General features: G+C 38.3%; 2 long non-coding RNA genes across 8 annotated transcripts in view; one reads left to right on the forward strand and one right to left on the reverse strand.

Moving 5' to 3' along the window:
• LOC108445455 overlaps positions 1–20,332 on the reverse strand; it is a 118,223-nt gene that overhangs the window by 47,440 nt on the left and 50,451 nt on the right. For 4 of the 7 annotated variants that reach the window (XR_001860316.1, XR_001860313.1, XR_001860319.1 and 1 more), the window contains 3 exons: positions 8,720–8,780; positions 5,768–5,926; positions 911–2,334 (listed from right to left, as the gene is read on the reverse strand). This is a non-coding gene — a long non-coding RNA (uncharacterized LOC108445455). Of the gene's footprint in view, positions 1–910; positions 2,335–5,767; positions 5,927–8,719; positions 8,781–20,332 lie in introns of those variants that run through there. The other 3 variants (XR_001860320.1, XR_001860317.1, XR_001860315.1) reach the window with 3 other exon arrangements.
• LOC108445456 overlaps positions 12,885–20,332 on the forward strand; it is a 24,971-nt gene continuing 17,523 nt past the window's right edge. The window contains exons 1-2 of the long non-coding RNA XR_001860321.1: positions 12,885–13,655; positions 18,895–19,051. This is a non-coding gene — a long non-coding RNA (uncharacterized LOC108445456). The remainder of the gene's footprint in view (positions 13,656–18,894; positions 19,052–20,332) is intronic.

The raw sequence follows: 20,332 nt of genomic DNA on the forward strand, positions 1-20,332 counted from the left end.
AAGAGTAACTTTACATAACTGAGGAGTTCCTGCAGCATAGCCTCCTATTTCTATGTTTGGTATTAAACTTGCAGTATTACATTTCTAAATCAAGTAGCTATAAAATCTCATCTGAATAGCAGCCTAGTATGTGTTTTACAATGTTACTCAGTAACTAGCAACTGCTATATAAAGCCTTGAAATTTCTAATCGATTTCAGAACATGATTCAGCATTGAGTGATAAGTAATGCAAATCCTCTTTCCGTCCTGGTAAAATGATTAATAACAGGATTGGTAAAAATCCTGTGAACCAGAGCCAATGCTGACTGTTCTCAGCCTTGCTAACACAGGAACGGCTCTGAGCAGGAAGATCCTACTTACCCAGTTCCTGTAGCCAAAGCCATTTTCCCACTGTTGAAGACCAAAAATGTCGCTATCATATAGGAAGCTGCCTCTTTGTACTGCATGCATTTGACTTGTTGGACAACAGAATTGATGTCGTTAGTTATTTGCTGAAGCTCTGCCCTGCTTCAGGGATAGCCATCAGAGAGAATTCTGCCCTCTGTAGAGCAGAGCTGTGTAGGTTGGCACTTGCTTTGGCATGCCCCTGAAAATGAGGAGCAGACTTGATTCTTGCTGTGCAAACATGTCAGTGACAGCATAAAATTGGAGTAAAATATTTATCTGCTAGGTTCAGTGTATGCTTGTAGGCATGAATTAAAAAAAGAAAAAGAACTTGTAGAAACATATCTGAAAGGAGAAGACATTTTGCCTGCTCCTCATTCACCTGGAATATGCTGTCCTTTCATATCTGTCACTAGTTTAAAAAATATTTCATCTCATATTTGTCATCAAACTTTGGGACAAATCGCATCCCTCCTCTCTTGTCATTTTGAGGAGATCATTAATAATGATCCTTACCAGAATAAATATATTTGAATATTTTATTTCTTTGAATGGTGCAGCAAACACAGCAATCACCCATGTTGGACTGTTCAGCAGTTCAGATCTTAATAGGTAATGAAACTTTTACTTTGGGAAGTTAGACATGGTAGGTCCAAATAAATAGTTGCAAAGAAAGTACTCAACACTTCAAGGATTTTATTAGGCAGAAGAGGAGTGTCCATACTCCACTTAGTTTTCAGCTCAGATGGAGAATGTTTCTGAAGGGTTTACACATCATCCAGATGTAAAGCCATAGATAGTAATCCGCAGAGCTGCAGAACAAGAAAAGACTTAGAGACTCTAAACCAACTGTGCATGTGCTGAGGCATTTATCTTCAGGACATGACTGCCTCACAGGGCTTCAGAGTGCAGCAGGTCAAAATAGAAAGAGGGAGCAAGAAGGGAGATTTGGATTAGCAGGTGTAGTTTTTTGTGTTGGAGGAACACATTTGGTCTACTTTTGGTGGCATTGTCCTGAATTAGTATATTACTTTTCTTCGAAGTAATTTGTGTATTTGAATGTTTTGGGCCTTTAATAAAATGTAAGCAAAAAGCAAAACTCTAGTAATTACGTTAAATTGTTATTATCATTAACACCACTGTAATAGGTCAATCCAAGAATGCTAAAACACAGTCATTTTATTCCAGCTGTATCTTAACTCTCTCTCAATTCATGTAGCATTTCATAGACGTAAATGCATCTTGCTACTGACCTGAACTACTCTCCCCTCTCTCTCTCCAGACATCTGGCTGTGTTCCTCTTGTTATCTCTTCACCTTTTTTCCGGTGGCTCCTGCAGCGCAGGCCGTCCGCAGAGCTGGAGCTGCTGCCAGCTGCCATGACAGGATGAGCACAGTGCAAAATGCTCTGCCAGACACCTCCTGAGGATGCCACGCACTGTGTAGTCTGCACAGGCAGGGTGAGAGGTTTGGCATGATCCTGACTTGCTGTGAGCAAGCGCTTCTTTGGTATTTATCTATCTGAGGCTCTCCAAGTGTAAACCCCTGGTTCATGGATCTCCCAGTGCAGGCTCCCACCTTGGGCCAAACCTGGACACTCAGACATGTCTAGAGCAAACACTGATTCTGGAGAGGCTTGTTTTTTGCCCTGGGTCTGTTCAGAAGTCAAAGAGATACACATACATTGTATTTCCCAGGAGCAGGACGATGATGCCAAGGGCTGCCCAGCCTGCTGCTGCTGTAGCTTGTGAATTTTGCATTGGATACTCACATGCCATCATTTGGATCCACTGAGCCAGGCAGGGGACAATCTGAGGAATGATATTCTGTGTTAGAGACTTCAGAAGTACTAAAGAGCTGATGTTACATAGGCATCCGAACCTTCCCTACCATTCTTCAGGCTGAAAGGCCAGCTGGGCTACTCTGAGCATATAGGCTTTGGACAAAAATCTGAGAAAAAAAAAAAAAAGAAATCAAAGCTTAGAAACTCTTGAAGTGTCTTTCTATTAACACTATAATCACTCTCTTCCAGAAATCAGTTTTCCATGTACTTCTACTGTGTTCATACAGCCTTCTTTCCAACTTTAAAGAGGGAAGAGTGAATTAGGGAGAAAAAAAAGAGCTGAAGCAGCCATAGTTAAGCAACTGTAGCTTCTTCAGGATTGTCTCTTTTCTGTGCTGCTGTCACACAGAATTAATGTTTGTAAGTAAAATTAGGTCAGTATTTGTTACACTGTTTTGGTGTGAGGTGTCTGGTTACTGTCTGTTAGAAATATGCATTTTAAATAAAAAAACAAGTGAAGATATTAGTTATAGCACAAGTCTGACAGACAGGCCAAAGTACTTTCAGATTGTAGCCCAAATGGGCTCAGCTTTTAAATACGTGTATCAATTTTGAAGACTCGCTTGAAACAACATAGAATAGATTGTAAGTGCTGCTCACTAACCCAAACAACCTTTATCAGTAATTTAAAACCTCATATTGTGTGTTAATTTTTTCTCCAAAATTCATGTGACATATTTAAAACTCAGTTTCCTATTTTGCAATTTAAAGAAACACTTCTACTCCATAGAGTGTTGGGAAAATGAGTCATTAACATTGTGATGTCTTGACAACCTCATACCTATAGAAAATGGAGAGGGAAAAAATGTCAACTCTGCTCAGTCTGCTTAGTTCCTGTTGTGTTGACTTATAAGATCCAGCTAAACCAATAATAGTCCAGTGCAAACCAACAATAAGCAGTAAAAAAAGTTACATTTTTTTATTTCAAAATGGAAAAAAATCATAAGTTGGAGTTTTCAATGGAATTGAGAAGATGGAGCTATTTTGAAAACCATTCATCAATATAGTATGTAGCAGATAAATGCAAGCCTTTCCCTTGGAATTGACTCAGGGACCCAAACCCTTATTTTGTTTGGGTTTTTTCTATAGAAAAATGAGACACACAAAAGTATATAACAGTATAAAATTAAATTATGGAAATTCACAGCAAATGTCTTTCCTGAAATAACGTTCTCGGGTTTGTTTGTATTGGAAACTTTATAAAATTAAAACAGAAAGACTCCACAGCTTTTTTACCTGTCAATTTCCACTTTCCAACCGATAAACACAACAGAAAAAAATACAGAGAGAAAATGAAGTCATATGATCAGGAAAAAGGCAACTAAAACCTAAAACTAGAACCTGTTTTCCACTCTGCTTTGAGCCAGCTTAGCTCAATTCAGCTGCTTGGAATTGTGCATACTTTAGAGGACGTAAGAAGCATGACCTCCTTGCTTTGAATAGGCCATGCAGTGACCATTTTACAATTTAGTCTTCTCTTCTCTTAATATAGTCAATCTGGTATTTCCTTTCTATCCATTATGATGTTGTATATTAGGGAGTAATGAGAAAGACACAGACCTCATAGTCTGGCTTTCTGTGTTGTTTCAAGTTCATTCAACAAGGCTTTGTTTTCTCTCTGTGGCTTTTCTGCCTCCTTGGCTGGCTCTGCACCGTGTTCGAAACACAGACCATGCTTCATTTAGCAGTGACCTTGATCTGCAGTTGTCAGAGCAGGTACACGCTGCCTGGTGTCTGATGGGTCCCTATTTTGTTGTTTTTACTGTTGTCTAAATATTATGACAGAGGAAGTCTTCCTACAATTGTGGATGCCTACAGCCAAGCTTAAAGTTTTCGACGGGTAGGAATATGGAGCACGCTTTTGGCTTAGCCTGGCCGCTTGGCCAAATATCACGAGGCCACTGGCTGGCAATCAGAGAGGCTGCAGAGAGCTCATGAGTAGCCAGGGGGAAACTGGTTGTACACAGCACTGCCAGTTCTTGTAGGCTAGTCCAGAGTCACTGAAGCATACCTGTAATCTGGGACAGGTACCTGGAAAATATAACATGACAGTGGCTATGAGAAGAATAAAGAATAGATAGGAGGAAGGAGGTGGGGTCAATACACATCTTTCAGGATCAGACAGATTGCTTCACTGGCTGATTTCTCAATAAAAATGTCTGGATAGCTATTTCTTACCAAAGATGGATGCTAGTTTTAATACCAGTCCTAAAGTTAGGCAGCCTTTCCTTATAACTGCGTCTCCTGAAGAGCCTAGGGCTATAGCACAATGAGGAGTGGACAGCCTTTCCTGCAGTTAAATGCATGCAAATGCTGTTGAAACTGGTGGCAGTTGCTCATGTTGATGAACAGACAACAATGATCTGGAACCATGAGTTGGAATCTCAGTTCTTCACACAGGGGATCTGTGGCAAGGTTTCCCAAAGGCTGGTGTTTCACACACTCATCATTTGCACCTCCTGTTATTCACAATAGCCACCAACTTGATAAGACATTGGCAGAGCTGTTCTAAAGGTCACATTGCAACCTGTAGTTGCACAGAGAATATTTCTTTCCCTTTACCAGTAAATGACATACAGGCTTCTATGCCATAAACCTGGCAATTTACTGCTCATCCCTAGGAAAACTATCGCTGATGGAGGATACAGTAACATTTACATCTTAGCCTGCTGGCCTGGCTTCCAGGCTAAAGATGGTGACACCACCCTCCATTGTGTTGGATGTCTCCCATTCCTCTGGTATTCAATTTCAGCTTTATTTCTACCTCCAGAACTGATAAGTGAAATTCCTCTCCCCATATCTAATCCAAAAATTTTCTGGAAGCTCTCTATCCCAGCTGAGTCTCACAGTAACTTTGCAGCCTCTAGATTCTGGCTGCCTGGGTCAGAATCTGGGTGCCACTTGACCTCTAAGAATCTTCTGAGGCTAGAACAAAAGTTGGGGAAGAGGAGAAGAATATCCTGGCTTTCTTTCATGCAGAAGACTTCTGAATTGCTTACCAAAAACTGACTGCAGAACCAACATTTCATTAGTATTTGTTACATTTCTCATTTAAAAGCAGCACTTGCTTGAAGCTGTTGTGTTGTACAACCTGATATCTATCATGTACTTTCGAAAAAAGGAAAAAATCCTGAATAACGAAACAGGGGATGATGAGGTCGTTCACCAAGGTCAATAAGAAGAAAAGAACTCCTGCTACTATGTGAGGAGCAAAGCCTTGTCTAGATTTTGAAAGGCTGCTGATTCCTCCTGGAAGGGTCCCGTAGGTGGGTGAGTGGCTGAAATTTCCAGAATTAGCTGCATATTTTGCTATCTGCTCTGCAATAACTGTTGTTTCTGAAGAACTGGCCTTCCTACCAGGGTTTTGTAGAGTTTTTTTTGTGGTTTTGATCGCTTCATTTCTCTCAAGAATGAAAAAAAAAAAAAAGAGAAAAAGAAAAACACCTGTGCATTTAGATTATATTTAGCAGCCAGCAAAAAATATAAAGACCTATTTTTATATATGTAACAATCAAAGAGTCAAAATCCTCATTGGCCTACCTTCAAATTACTTGATTTTATTTTGTGTAATTATGCAAAATTACATATGAAAAACTCTTTCCCCCTCAAGACAGTTCAAAATAGGCTCTTGTTTTGTAGCCCACTCGTTTTGTAGTCGCTGATAAGAAATCTTTTCACAAAAAACACTTTCTTGAGAGTCTGTAAAATTAAGAGGACATAAATGCATGAATGGAGAGGAAATACTAGAGTAAAGCAAGAGCTATTTGGTTAAAGTTTTTTAAAGCCATTATTCCTGAACTCTATAATTTCTTGCTCTTACAGCTAGTTCAAAAAGTGTGAAAAAAATCATACAGTCAAAAAAATGAGCTACTGTGGTGTTATGCTCCAAACCATAAAACACCATCTAGTCTTTGTAGTATTACAGACAGAATAAATGGGTGAAAATATCTACATAAAATCCAAAAGCATTGATGCGACCCAGACAGATGACCTGGTGCTATCAGAAGAGGATACTTGTGTTCAAATACCCTGCCTATATCTTTTGATGGCAAAAAAAGACTGAATAAAAACTGAATAGAAATTGAACTGACAAGAGCCAGTTTTTTTACAATACATGCCAGCTGCACTCAGAGGAAGCTGAGACCCTTGTTTAGCAGCAAGAGGAAGAGAGTGCAGAGGGTTCTTGTTAAAACCTGTAATTATTTTTCCTGGTTTATACTTCATACTGGAAGCCATTCAACAGGTGCAGAATCTTGGGCATGTTTAAGAAAACAACTGAAGATGTGCCATGAGAATTTCAGCTTGAATATATTAAATTTTGTAAACTTAATGTGGTGTATTAATTTCATTTTTAAATTTAATTTTAATTTTTAAATTTATTTTTTTTAGTTTTATTATACATAAGGCTTAAGGAGAAACCTTTTGAATTTCCATCCCATAGTAAGCTCGCTATTTATGCTTAAATTTTTCTGGGTATGGTGGCAAAATCCAATTGGTCAGCCAGAATATTACATTAGCATGAGAGTGACTGAAAGACAGAAAATACATATTTAATTGCTGGTTCAGATTATTAGGCATGTTTTATGTACTGTTGTTTATTAGTATGTAAAATAACTCATCTGAAAATGTATATCAGGAGCTGGATTTGGAGCTGAAGCCTCACTCAGTGATTTTCAAAAGCATAAAAATGTGGCAAGCTCACAACCGGTTATTGAAAGCAATGGAACTTGAAGGGATAGAAGCAAATCTTGCACAATGTGCCATAGACAGCAGTCTGCCAGCAAGGGACAACATGGGTGGCATGGAAAGATATTTTGGTTTTCATCTGAGAGAGACTGTAACTAGAATGAGAGGCATACAAACTTTGGGCTACCAACAAGACTTTTCAAAGATTTTTTAGAAAAATAGTGAGACGATGTTTATTTCGTGGCAGATTTGGAGGGAGCCCTTCCTGGTATCGCCTGTCAGAGTGTTCACCTCAGCACTGACAGCAGCAGATCAGGGAGGTGAATATAAGGCAATTGCTCCAATCACTGTTCTCTCCCCAGTCTGTATGAATTACTATTAATAAAATATGAAATGCCTTCAAGAATAGTATAGCCAAGAGCCTAGTGTCAAGTTGAAGCTTGTTCATTCTCATAAAAAGAGCTGATTTAGAAGAAATGGCATTTTCTAGCAAGAACATTATAGAAGACCTCTCAGCCAGCTTTGTTTTAAACACAACACAGTCTGTGAAAATGGAAGAAGAAATGATCTTTTCAGAAGAACTGATATCAAAATGTCTCTTTCCAAGGCCAAACCTAATGGGTATAATTCAACTGATATCATCGCATTTCAGATTAGATCTGCAGAACTGAACAGTTTCATTCCGTAAAAAAAACAATAGACAGAAAAATCCCCTTTGGTTTCCATCAGCTTTCATATTGATGTTTTCCTTTAAGCACATCTCTTCAGCTTTGTCCCTTGGTTTCTCTGTTTCTTGTTTTACTCTTTTCTGTCTACAGAATGATCTTTTTTTAATGCGAACTTTGTTATTCCATTTGTGCAGCACTTAACTCAGTAACCCAGATTTCATCACTAGCAACAAATAAGAAATATATGTATGTCTTGGTAATGCTCTATCTGGGCGGACACTCTAAGGATGGAACTTCATTGTATACATTTGCTGCTCCTTGCCCCTCACTTGTAGTCCACCATTAGTTTGATTCTGTGCCAATGCTCAACCTCCTCTTCTATCTTCTAAGACAGTTATCATCACAGTAAATACTGTTGACTTTGTGATTAAAATCTGACAGAGACTTGTGAAGACATTGATTTTATCTATGTCAGGAAAAGTGACAAGGAGCACCAAGTCACGAGAAACAAGGACCCATGAAGGACTGAACTGACACAGCTGGCCTTAGCTTGATCATGCTCAGAGATCAAAAGGAGATAAAGAATCTGCCTGTTGGCATGAGAACAGGTCCAGATGCTTGGATCAAGAGAGAAGGGGCACCACGGGTTGAAACAGTCTATGTGGAGATGGGTTATAATAGCTGTTCAGAAAAAAGCTAAGATTTCAACTTCTGCTCGGTATGAATCAGACAAAAATGCTGTCGGAAGAGATCTGGAATCCTACAACTTGCTTTGATTCTTGTTTTTTTTGTCATGTGAATACTTCTTAGCTGTCAAGTATAATTGAATTTCCCCCTAGGAGGCAGGTTCTATTTTATCAAAACCAGCTAACTTTTTCTGTAATTTTTGCACAATGCAAAAAATCCTACAATGATGGCAGCTGAGCCAATTTTGCAGATTTGGAGAAACTGTACAAAAGTAAATAATAGCATTTCGTTTTTATTACACAATCCTCTGTTAGCTTTACTCACGAATTTCAGTGCCAGAAGTGCCAATTCCTAACCTCATCTAGAACCACATAATTCACATGAAGTCAATAGTAATAGCCTAACTTTAAAGCCCTGCTCATTTTGTAAGAAAACCAGTTTCCGGACTTACGATTTACATAGTTGCTTTATTTCAATTCCTTCCAACGCCATGAGATTTGTTGCAGGTTGCACTTCAAAAAAGAAACATAATACAAGAATGACTCTGTATCTTTCACTGTCTCCAAAAACATAAAAAGATCGTGAAGAAAGTATAAGACACTTCTTCACAGGCAATTATAAAACATGTGTTTAGCAAGTTTGGGCTTGGATGCTCTGTGTAGTCAAACTTGGTAATGTGCTAAAGATGTGTGGGAGTGTGCGTCTTTTGTCGGTCTCTGTATATGTTTGGGGGCACAGCTGGCCTTAGCTTAGGGGGTATATGTTTGGGGGGGGTATATGTCAGTCTCTGTATATGTTTGGGGGGTGCTAATGGTAGGATGGGGTCAGAAGTGGAGAAGCTTCTTCCCACCTACTTTACAGTTCTTCAGGGATATGTATCTGCTTAGGGGACTAAACTGTATGGAACAAATGCGTTACTCATTACAGATCTGGCAGGGAATATGCTGGAGATTTGCAGGTTTTGGCCATAAAGTTGCAAGCAACATCCAGATACTAACTTGAGCAGTTATTCTTTTTTTAGTTTATTCTTCGATGAGAAATTATTTGTGTCAAAAGTATCCAAGACATGAATAAACGCACTTCTTTTCTACAGGCTGTCAAACTCTGATCCTAGTGGCACAAAAATACACATTATCTCCATTCCCTCATATCTATATGGAGAGATTAGTCACTCTACTGGTCTTAATGATTACCCAGCACCACAAGCTGTGAGGCTTGTGACACCAGCTCTGAGAATGCCTCAAGCTGATAGCCATCTCCTTCTCCTCTCTTCACAGGCTGTCATGGCAGTATCTGAGCTCTAAATACACTCCCTAGGGGACTAAACAGAGCTTGTTCTTCCTCTTTCCACTTCGCCAGCTGAAGAGAGAAACCCGAACTAAGATATTGCTTCCATTTCCCTGCAGAACACTTAATGTATTGAGGATGAAAAGTCTGTTTTATGAAAGGCCATTGGATTTCAACTTTTTTTTTTGGTTACAGTTTGGAACAGATGCTCCAAAATTTGAAATTCCTGATGGGATGGAGGTAAGGTAAGCCAGTAAATAAAAGATTGCTTCCATTACAATGCGCAATATGGGTAATTACCTCTACCTCCTACTTAGGCAGAAAGGTGTTTAATGTCAAGCATTTCGTTTTGTAACTGTAGAGCATTCATTTTGACAAATTGTCAGGACTGTTTTTGTGAAAGAAATTATGGTTGGAGTGGTCATGATAAGAGGAAGCAGTTCTCTTTTGCCAAATGTCTCCATCAAAGCCTTCTCAAAGAGCGCTGGTTATGTCACTTGGTAGTCTTGTTTTTGCCCTAGGCAGGATGGAATAAACTGTGGCTCAGTCTAACACAACAATGAAAGGGTACAAAATCCCCATAAAGCTCCTTCAGAGTCATTACAGCAGTAACAGAAAAGAGAGTAAACCCTCTGCTCTTCACCCAAATGAGTGAAAAGGCCTCCCCATTTGGAGAAAAAGAGGCAGACACCTGGTTCCGTTCTCTCTTTGAAGTACCATAACTAGAAATGACCTGAAACAGGAAAATAAGTGTTCTGAATCTAGTAAAAAATCATATCAACTTCCTTCTGTGGAAACCAGAAAAACATTTTATGACATAATATTAAAAATACTTCATCAGTTTTCTCTGGAAGTAACACCAATCATTAGTCAAAGGCTCTCTCTAGTCCAAATCAAGGATTTTTCTATTTTTATCATTAATTTTGAGAGCTACAATAAAAATATGAAAGATGCTTATTTTCAGGATGAACTGGAATGACTCCTGGAGGGTTTAATTGGTGATAACTTATGCTGCAAGCTCATGCTTGAAACAGTGTTTATAAATATCCCACTTAATGGAAAAAAAAGTTATGAGTGATGATAGAAATCTGTCTGGCAAAAAAAAATATGCTATCTGCCAGCAAGTACTGATTATCAGTACAACTGCAATATGTGTCCAGCTGTGTTAAAAATCCATATATCAAAGATCATTAAAATATTACAAATTACCACTCAAAATTGTTTTCTCCAGAGGTAGCCTTCTGAGTCAACTACTACTGAAGCTCCTTTAAACTTATTACTTAAAGGCACTGATTTTCTCTCCTAATAAAAGGACAAAGCCAATACCTGGGGTGAAAATGTTATCAAAAGAGCACTTGCAGGTGATCCATAAACAGTCTAATATGACTTCAATGGAGATATTTTAGCTTTCCCACACATTCATAGGTATGCCTACTATAGCAAGGTTAAACAGCGTAGAGCTGTAATTTCCTACTAGGAGTATGCCTCCTCAGGAATTTAATTTTATTCTGATTTATTTACTTATAGCTTTCTCACACAGCCATATAAATATATGTACATATCTATACACGCTGAATGAAAGAGGAGCTAGCACTAACTGAAACGTATTGCAACGTCTGTCAACAACTGTAACAAGAGTTAACTACAGCTGAATACCAAAAAGAGATGAAAAATTCTCTCATGGCAAACAGCACTTTTGCAGGACATTTGATAAGCACTATAAACCACAGTCAAACAGAAACAATTGGTTTGATGACATATACTACAGCTGGATCATAGGCAACTTGACAGTGTTTTTGCCTTGAGCCATAACCATGTCAGCTTTAATGTGACATTTAGCATATTTAACCATGAACATATGACACATCTTTAGAAATCCTTATTGTCTAAATAGCTTATTTTTACGTGCATAATTGTCAACAACAGTAAATAAAATTCAGTGTGAAGTGACATTTCATAAGACCTTATCAGTTTTGTCCTGTGGCATTAGTCTAGCCTATGTTACAGAACATGATGCATATCCTGCATGGTATTTCTGAAGTCCTGCACATTGACATTATCTTTTATATTCAATGCTAATTGTAACAAGGAATGTGAACTTCTCCTGAAATTTCTGTCCTTTCTTTTCCTTTGTATTTTCCAGTCCTTTGGACAGAGAGTTACTGTGTAAAATCCCTGTGACTGCCATAACTTATGGACAGGATCAGGGGGTCATGGCTTGGAAAAAGTCAGTGGCTGCATGCAATATCATTGCAACGTGCAGGAGTAGCTGGACAGCATATCTGGTGATACTTAAATCTCTACCTCTCAGTAGTTTGACTTAAACCGCTTTTTAAGTTGATTAATTCATTACATTTAGGGACTCAAATGGGTTCTCTGAAGAGATTAGAAAAAGCTATTTTTTTTCAGTTTGTAGTGACATTGGTTCTAAACTTAAAACATGAAGCTTCTAAGTCATTAAACCTCAAACTGTGCTGATAAAATATGTCGTTGCCATGTATTTGGTTTTAGCATACTGATATTCTTGTTTATCAGACTTCCTTGTTTGTTCAGGATGTACCACTCCATAGAAAATCATACTTCCCATATACTTATCTTGCTAAATATTAGTATGAGCACATCAAATCCAGACTCTGAGAAAATTTAGATCTTCATTCTGAGAAAAAGTTAAAAGAAACCTGCTTCTTTCTTTGGTGTTTATCTTGGTAGGATTCTGATATCAATCTTCAGTCTTGGAACATCCAATGGATATGGGTGATTCCTCCTCAACACAGTTCTGTGACTAAAACTCCTATGACATTTTATAAAAACTGAATTTTGCCAATTCTATTTTTATGTACAGACCTCATATGAAAACATTTCCTATCCTTACATCTGAAATGTTATAGAAAACAGAAATAAGGTATTATTGCCCACTCACAGCACATATATTTTTAAATAGATATATTTTTACATATATATATGTTTAATATATATACATGCACACACATATTTAAGAGCAGAAACTGTTCTTTATTTCTGACTGCATGAGCCAAAATTGAACTAAGTTAACATTCAAAATCAAGAAAGATGATGAAATTGCATGGGATATACACTCTGGGTTTTTAACTGAAGTTTTGAGCACTGAGGTGCAGCTTTCAGAATGTTTTAGGACTGAGCCGTTTGACATATGTCAGCTCTGTGACTGATATTTTACAGCTTAATTATGCCTTTTAGGAAGACTGATCATTTTGGCAATAATCATTAGAACTGAAAGTAGTAATACATATTTCTACAGAGCGTACTGGCATTCAGGACCTGGAAAAGGCAGAGGAACAAGCCCTCCTCAATTTCTCACTACAATGAGCTATATCTTTATTAGATTAAGCCAGCAAAGAACATAATGATAGAGATTCAGGCATCTATATCTTCCTAATCAAAAACATACTTGGTTACATAGGTTGAATTTTATGTAAACTAAGCAGGTATATGAGGGGGAATGTATGTGAATACCTCTATATGGGGAAGCTGTTTAGTGGACATCTTTGACAGAGCTGTTATTGCAATATGCACCATTCTTTAATGCAGATACCAACAAAAACAAATGGATAGCAGCACCAAAATCTCTCATCATCCTCATGCCTATGGCGTCGTCTGCTTAAAAACGAAGTGCTACTACACAGACTTTATTGTTTTGGAGACTAGAATTCTTGCCTGTACCTATGGGATAGAATAGCAGGATAACGTGCACAGCAGTAGCAGTAGCAGCTGATAAAAGTGTTAACATACTGATTTTGTCAAGATTGTCTCTGTGTCATGCTCTGTGTGGCTTGGAACTTCATCTTTCTATAAATCCGCTGGTTGAAATACCTTAAACGCACATGATTTTGTACAGAATTATTTATTTGATATCCTGCCAAAACTTCATCTGCTGTTACAGAAACTTCATTTTTCATTTAGTCACAGGACGTTTTGCTAGATTTCTTCTGCCATGTGATCTTATCATCAATGACCAGCTGATGACCCCTTTGTTTACAGACTTGGTTTGCTCTTTGCTGTTCCTCCTCTTTAGATCGGCAGAGCCTCTGGAGTCCAGCTTCACAAAGAAGACAGCAGATGTGGTAATTATTAGTTATTCACATTTTTAAATTAATATCTGCATTCTGCCTTCTTCTCAAGCTTGTTTATATACATGAGGTGGTTCAGGAATTTGTTGGATGGTCACATCCAGAGAGTAGTGATCAAAGGCGTGGTGTCAGTGGGCGTCAGTGATGAGTAGCGTCCCTCAAGGGTCTGTATTTGGACAAGTGTTATCTTCAATAATGACACAGACTAGGATCGAGTGCATCCTCAGCAAATTTGCAGGGGACACCAAGCTGAGTGGTGCTGCTGACACACCTGAAGGATGGGATGCCATCCAGAAGGACCTAGACAGGCTTGAGAAGTGAGCACATGGGAGTCTTATGTGGTTTAACAAGATCAAATGCGTGCCCCACCTGGGTTGGGGCAACCTCTGGTACTAACACAGGCTGGGGGATGAATGGATGAAGAGCAGCCCTGATGAGAAAGACTTGGGGGTGCTGTTGGATGAGAGGCTAGACTTGATCCAGCTATGTGCACTGGCAGCCCAGAGGGCCAAATGTGTCCTGGGCTGCACCAAAATCAGCATGGGCAGCAGGGCAAGGGAGGGGATTCCACCCCTCTGCTCTGGTGAGACCGTACCTGGAACACTGAATCCAGCTCTGGGGCCCCCAGCACAAGAAGGACAATGATCTGCTAGAGTGAGTCCAGAGGAGGGACACAAAGTTGAGAGGCATGGAGCATCTCTCCTATAGGGAAAGGCTGAGAGAATTGGGATTGTTCAGGCTGGGAAAGAGAAGACTTTGGGGTGACCTAATTGTCAAAGTTACCTGAAATGAACTTACAGTAAAGATGGCATAAGGTTGTTTATCTACAAGGGCAGGTAGTGACAGGAAAAGGGGGAATGGCTTCAAACTGACAGAAGGTTTAGATTAATATTAAGAAAAAATTCTTTATTGCGAGGGTGGTGAGCCACTGGAACAGGTTGCCCAGAGAAGCAATGGATATCCCATCCCTGGTAGTGCTCTAGGCCAGCTTGGATGGGGCTCTGAGCAACCTGGTCTACTGAAGGTGTCCCTGCCCATGCCAGGGGGCTTGGCAGTGGATGATCTTCAAGGTCCACTTTAAATGCAAACCATTCTCTGATTCTATGATTCTACGATACAGATCTTTGGAATAAACTCTGTAACCTGCATCTTTCTAAGTAGTTCTGACCAGTAGTTTTGGGCTTCTTGAAGGAGCAAAACTAAAATGTGGCAACAGGGCTGTGGAAGACATAAGGCTTTATGATCATGATAACATAGTCTGACCTGATGAGAAGGGGTTTTTTGGGTAGAATACAAAGGAGAAAACAATTCTGCTAAGTAAGTGTGTTTTCTCTGTTATTCTTGAACTAGATGACCAGATAACTGTAGTACACTTCAATTTTACAAACAGGTTGGTACTATATAAACACTATTGCTTAAAAAGTACCTGATGTATTTTACAATTCTAAAGTGTTCTGAAGTCTGATTTACTTTTTTTTTTTGTTTATTAATGAAATACATAGACAAATTTTGAATAATAAAATAACCAGAGGTTTTGCAGGCACAGCTTTGTGCTAAAACTGAACTTAAATAAAAGGAACTGAGATTTCTTATATGGTTTGATGTCTTTAACCTGTTTGTGTTAAGAGAACCAAGTATGGAAAATCACATTTACCTGATATAACAAAGAAAAAAAACAGGCTTTAATCTTTTACACAAGAATTTACAAGTTTCCAAACTGTCATCTAAAAGCGAATTTTTTTTCCTTTGGTTCCATGATATATATTACCTATAAATATGGTATCTGATGCACTACTTAAAAATACTTATATGCTGGGAACAATTACTTTCCATAATAACTAATGGCAGTAGTAGATATTAAATAAAAGTATATATGTTGTAAATTATTTCTGTTTTCTTCATTGAGATTTCATGGGTGTTTCTTCGTGAAAGATTTCATGATAAAATTGTGAACTTTTTCAGTATGCTAAGAGGTATCTGTGAGCTGATCAGGACTCTGCAAGATATCTGCTAAAGCAAGAGGAAGCCCCAGTCATGCATGGTTAGCAAAATAAAGCTGGGATAAAGGATTCCTCCAAACACATACATATATTAAAAAAAAAAATAAAAAAGGGAAAAAATAAGAAGAATGGAAAATTTATGACTAGATCAAAGGGTCACAAACTGACTAAGTCAGACAAGTCAGACATTTTCAGAGGATAAAAGGATTTAAATCTTTTGCAAGAATAAAAACTGATGGACTAAAAGGAGAATCAAACTACATGCTTATATTGCAGAAGACACCTTTGACGGTTAGACCATTTGAGATCAAAGGAAGTTTATGTGGGATGGAGAAAAAAGAGAGATGTAAACAAAGTCATGCACTCTGATTTGAAACTGAGCTTCTAGGAGGACAGCAGATGCTCAGGAGCACAGTTAACCAAAGGAGTGATAACAGCATGGAGCTTGGTACCTCGGTTACTGTGCAGTCCCTCTGACAGCACAGGGGCTGGCTCCAGCTCACAGGGAGTCAGAGTCTAACCCAGCAGGAAAAGAGCTCCAAAGCTGCAGTCTGAAGAAAGGAAAATTTGGCTCACTGGTCTTCCCATCCCCACCACACTGTGCTTCATTTCTCCAGGTTTACAGTGAGGATAATGATGTTTGCATAGCAGCATAAATAAAGGGACAGAAATGGTACTTGTTGAGTGTCTCTGCCACAGTACACAGCAAAAGGCCCACAAGGAGGAATTTGGCTTTGTATTTTATGTGTGGTTTCTGCCTAGTTTGCAAGAACATTAGAGGATTTTATCATACACCCTTTATTTTCTACTTTTTGACTAATGATAGAACTAAAGCTTATATTAATAACTTATTTATACAACCCTCATTAATGTGCTTCAGGTATGTTCCTTAATTTGCTTTGTCCTGCTTTCAAAAAAACATTTGTTTTTCCATCTGGAACTATATGTTCATGAAAGAAGCAATAAAGTAACTTGCTTTTTTAGAGTTAACTTGCTTTATTACATCATCTCTGTGTGCTGTATGTCTCTTTCCATAATTATATTAATTAATTTTAAATTGTTGATCTTATCAAGCTAAAATAAGTTAATATAAACAGTCAAACAGCAGATTTCAAAAGTGGATTTATTTAATGTAAATTTCAGGTTGAGGTGTTTTGTCACCCTTGTTTAGTCTTAGGTTTTATTTCAATTAGTAAATCATTCTCTACAAGTGACTTCTTAATACATGTCTTTTAGAAAAGGACTGATAGTTTCTTTGAATATTCATGTGCTTATAAACTGAGAGAGGTTAATCTTTTTTTTAATCATAGATTTTCCTTTCATTGAACACTAAGACTTGATGAAAAATTATTTTTTTACCAGAAATACTTTCTGACAAAAATATTAAGTTTTCTGTAAGACCTGGTGGAAATACATTTTATGGGATAAAATGGTCTTATGGGAAATATTCTCAAGGTCAAGCAGTAACCTGACTGATTTAAATAATAAAACAGTTTTTTCAAAATAGAGACTTGGAACTGAAGGAAAGTATGGTTGATAATTTTTAATTTATTTAAGTTGTTGGAGTTATAACTAAGCTTAAAATGTCTATGAGCATATTTTTTTAATTTCTCACATTAATAATTTTTTTCAGTATCCATCATATTTTGTTGCAACATGTCCGTAACTTCTCATTTTTACAGATAGGCATTGTGGGGAATACTCTCACGAGGTCAATTTCCAGTTAAAATGACAAAAGAAATATCTTTCAACGCACCTACCACATATTAGTCATTGAGCTGCATAAAACTGTGCAAGCCCATGCTCTGACGGTAGTAAAGAATGAGGAAATTAAATTCAAAGAAAATTCCCAAACCTTTGTATAAGAAAACATTCACGTCTTAATTTGATTCCTATAATCTCCCCACATCTCCCTTCTTTGCTGGAAATCACACCACAAGTTTCCTTACTCTCCAGCTGCTTTGGCACTACATCTCTCTGCCTCTGAGGACCACCTCATTGCATTACCTGCTTTTACCATATGAAGCTCCTTTCCCAGCTTATTTGGCTTTAGGAAGGGTCTAGTTGCCTTGATTTCCTACTTTCTCATCTTTTGTCATCTTTCTTCTACTGGGAACAAAATATTGTAACCTGCCAAGGGTAAGCCAGAGCAAATAAAGTATTAATAAACAATTCAGCATTAATAAATTGCCCCAGGCTGTTTGCAGACAGGAGCACAGCAAGCCTGAACACTGCAGAGGGTGGGAGGGGCAATGATGCCCTCCTAAAGCCCTGCTCTCAGCCTCTGGCATCATCCCCTGAGACACAGCACAGTGCCCCGGCACAAACCCCACAGACTGAACCACCCAAGAGAAGCTGCTGGCTCCTACAATCAGGGGCTTCATGGCCATCAGCGTGCAGTAGCTGTACTTCATTTCTGACACAGGGGAACATACCACAAAAGGAAGCTGAGAAGAATGGGGTTTAATCGGTTTTAAATCAGTATGAATCTGTTACAAATGGAAAGTCTTGTTCAGACTGATGCAATCTCCCTCATTACATAAAAGTACATCCCTGCCTACCTTAGGATGTTCTGTCCCACAGTGTAATCTGATATGTGTGGAAATAGTAGAGAAGTCAGACAATGTTCTGTGTTCAAAGGACTATATACATATATACAAATATACACATGCGCTTTTTGTGCCTAGGACTATACACTTGTGCGATATTTCATACATTTACTTCACAACAAGATCAGTTATTCTCTCTGCTTTCTGATATTTCTCACCTTTACATTAGTTAAATGAAAAATAATTGTGGTTCTGTGTATTTTATACCCTTCCCCATCACTTTTGTTTGCATTCATATGATGTAGCCATCACAATTCTGGCTGATAATTCAGCCTATTTAACCTTTTGTTTCAGTTCTACAACTTCAACATCAAGGAAATTAAGTAATTTTTATAATTGAATTTGTCTGTACTATGTCTGAACCAGAATCCAAACTGGAGTAGGGAGGACTAATTTATGCTTGTGGATTTAGTGTTAGGCAGACTATTTTTTGTTATATGTTAGTATTGTACCAAGACCACTGGGTAAAATGATCCTCATCCCTCTGAGCAAGCAGTATCTAGCGCTTCCTCTCAGCCAGCTGTCTGTGTGATTGACTCTGCTGCTGTCCTGTTCTACTTCACCCACCATCCTCTGGGCAGCAGATGCAAGTTTCCATGACTTTTTATTTTATGGCTCTTTGAGGTCCTGCATCATGTCCGGAGAAAGACAATGAAGCTGATGAAGGTTCTGGAGCACAAGTCTGACAGGAAGCAGCTTAGGCTCCGGGGAGACCTGATCACTTTCCACAACTGCCTGAAAGGAGGTTGCAGAGAGGTGCAAACTCTTCCATCTCTTCCAGGTAAGAAGTGACAAGACAAGAGCAAGTGGTCTCAAGTTGCACCAGGGGTGGTTTAGATTGGGTATTAGGAAAAATTTCTTCACAGGAAGGGTTATCAGGCACTGGAACAGACTGCCCAAGGGAAGTGGATGGGCATCGCCATCTGGAGATATTTAAAGCTGTGTAGATGTGGCACACTGGCAGTGCTGGGTTAGTAGTTTTGTTTTGTTTGGGTTAGTAGTTGGACTCAATGATCTTAGAGGTCCTTTCCAGCCTAAATGATTTTCTGATTCTATGATCTTCAAATATTTACTTGGTTTTAGAAAGCAAAAATTACTGTTTCATATTAGACATGTTAGAACACCTTCCTGTACTAATGGCCATTAGATTTGAAATTGAGTACCTTGGATCAGTGATGTCAAACCTATTCAGCATCTGTTGCCAAATTTTATTTAAAAAGCACTGTAGCTCACTGCCAGTAATGCCCACCGAAATTTGTCAGTGCAAAACTTGGCACCGGTACAAACACTTTGTGATCATTGGCTTAGACAATGGAAAAGCCCTTTGTAATTTGAGCTGCCTGTTGGATGTGTGTGCTATGCAATACCGCTAGCCAGGCTGCCATCATCCTTCTAAAGGATTATTTTTCTTTCAAAAATGCAACAGTAACATGAAGAATTTAGCTCAAAAGGAATATATGATGAGTGCCACATTTTTTTTCCCACCTGTAGAGGACAAAAAAAGTTCTTAAGCTTCACAAATCAGATAACTGTTCTTTACATCCTATCTTTAGCCCAACAGTGACACTTTTCTCTTGCTTCAGAAGAATATGGAAAAAATTGTACAGGAGCCTGTATGGAATAATTTTCCATCCATGTAAATTTCTTACTGACTGCTATTAGTCTGAGAATATCTTATGCCTTTAAGCATGATAGTTCTCATACACTCCAAAATTACTTTTTTAGTTGACACTCATCCTTAATGAGAACAAGGATTGGCTTAAATTTAATTGGCAGACAGTATTGCAAAAGACACTTCAATGGGAAGGATGTTACATTGCTTAGCAGTAGATCTTTGTAGCTGAGTTCCAATTATTTGTTTATGCATTCTGAGGTCTTGTTTGTCCTTTTTGTTTTGTTTTGTTTTGAATGTAGACATACACTAAGCTTCATTCTGCCATTCAGTGTTTTTTTAGTGCTTTATGACTTATCTATTTATGCATACTTGCTATTTTGGTTCCTTGTCCTCCAAGTGTATGCAGTATATTTACATTAGTGTACTGGTTGCATTTTTTATTTCTGC

The sequence above is a fragment of the Corvus brachyrhynchos genome, unplaced genomic scaffold (genome assembly GCF_000691975.1).
Source record: "Corvus brachyrhynchos isolate BGI_N302 unplaced genomic scaffold, ASM69197v1 scaffold142, whole genome shotgun sequence".
NCBI lineage: Eukaryota > Metazoa > Chordata > Aves > Passeriformes > Corvidae > Corvus > Corvus brachyrhynchos.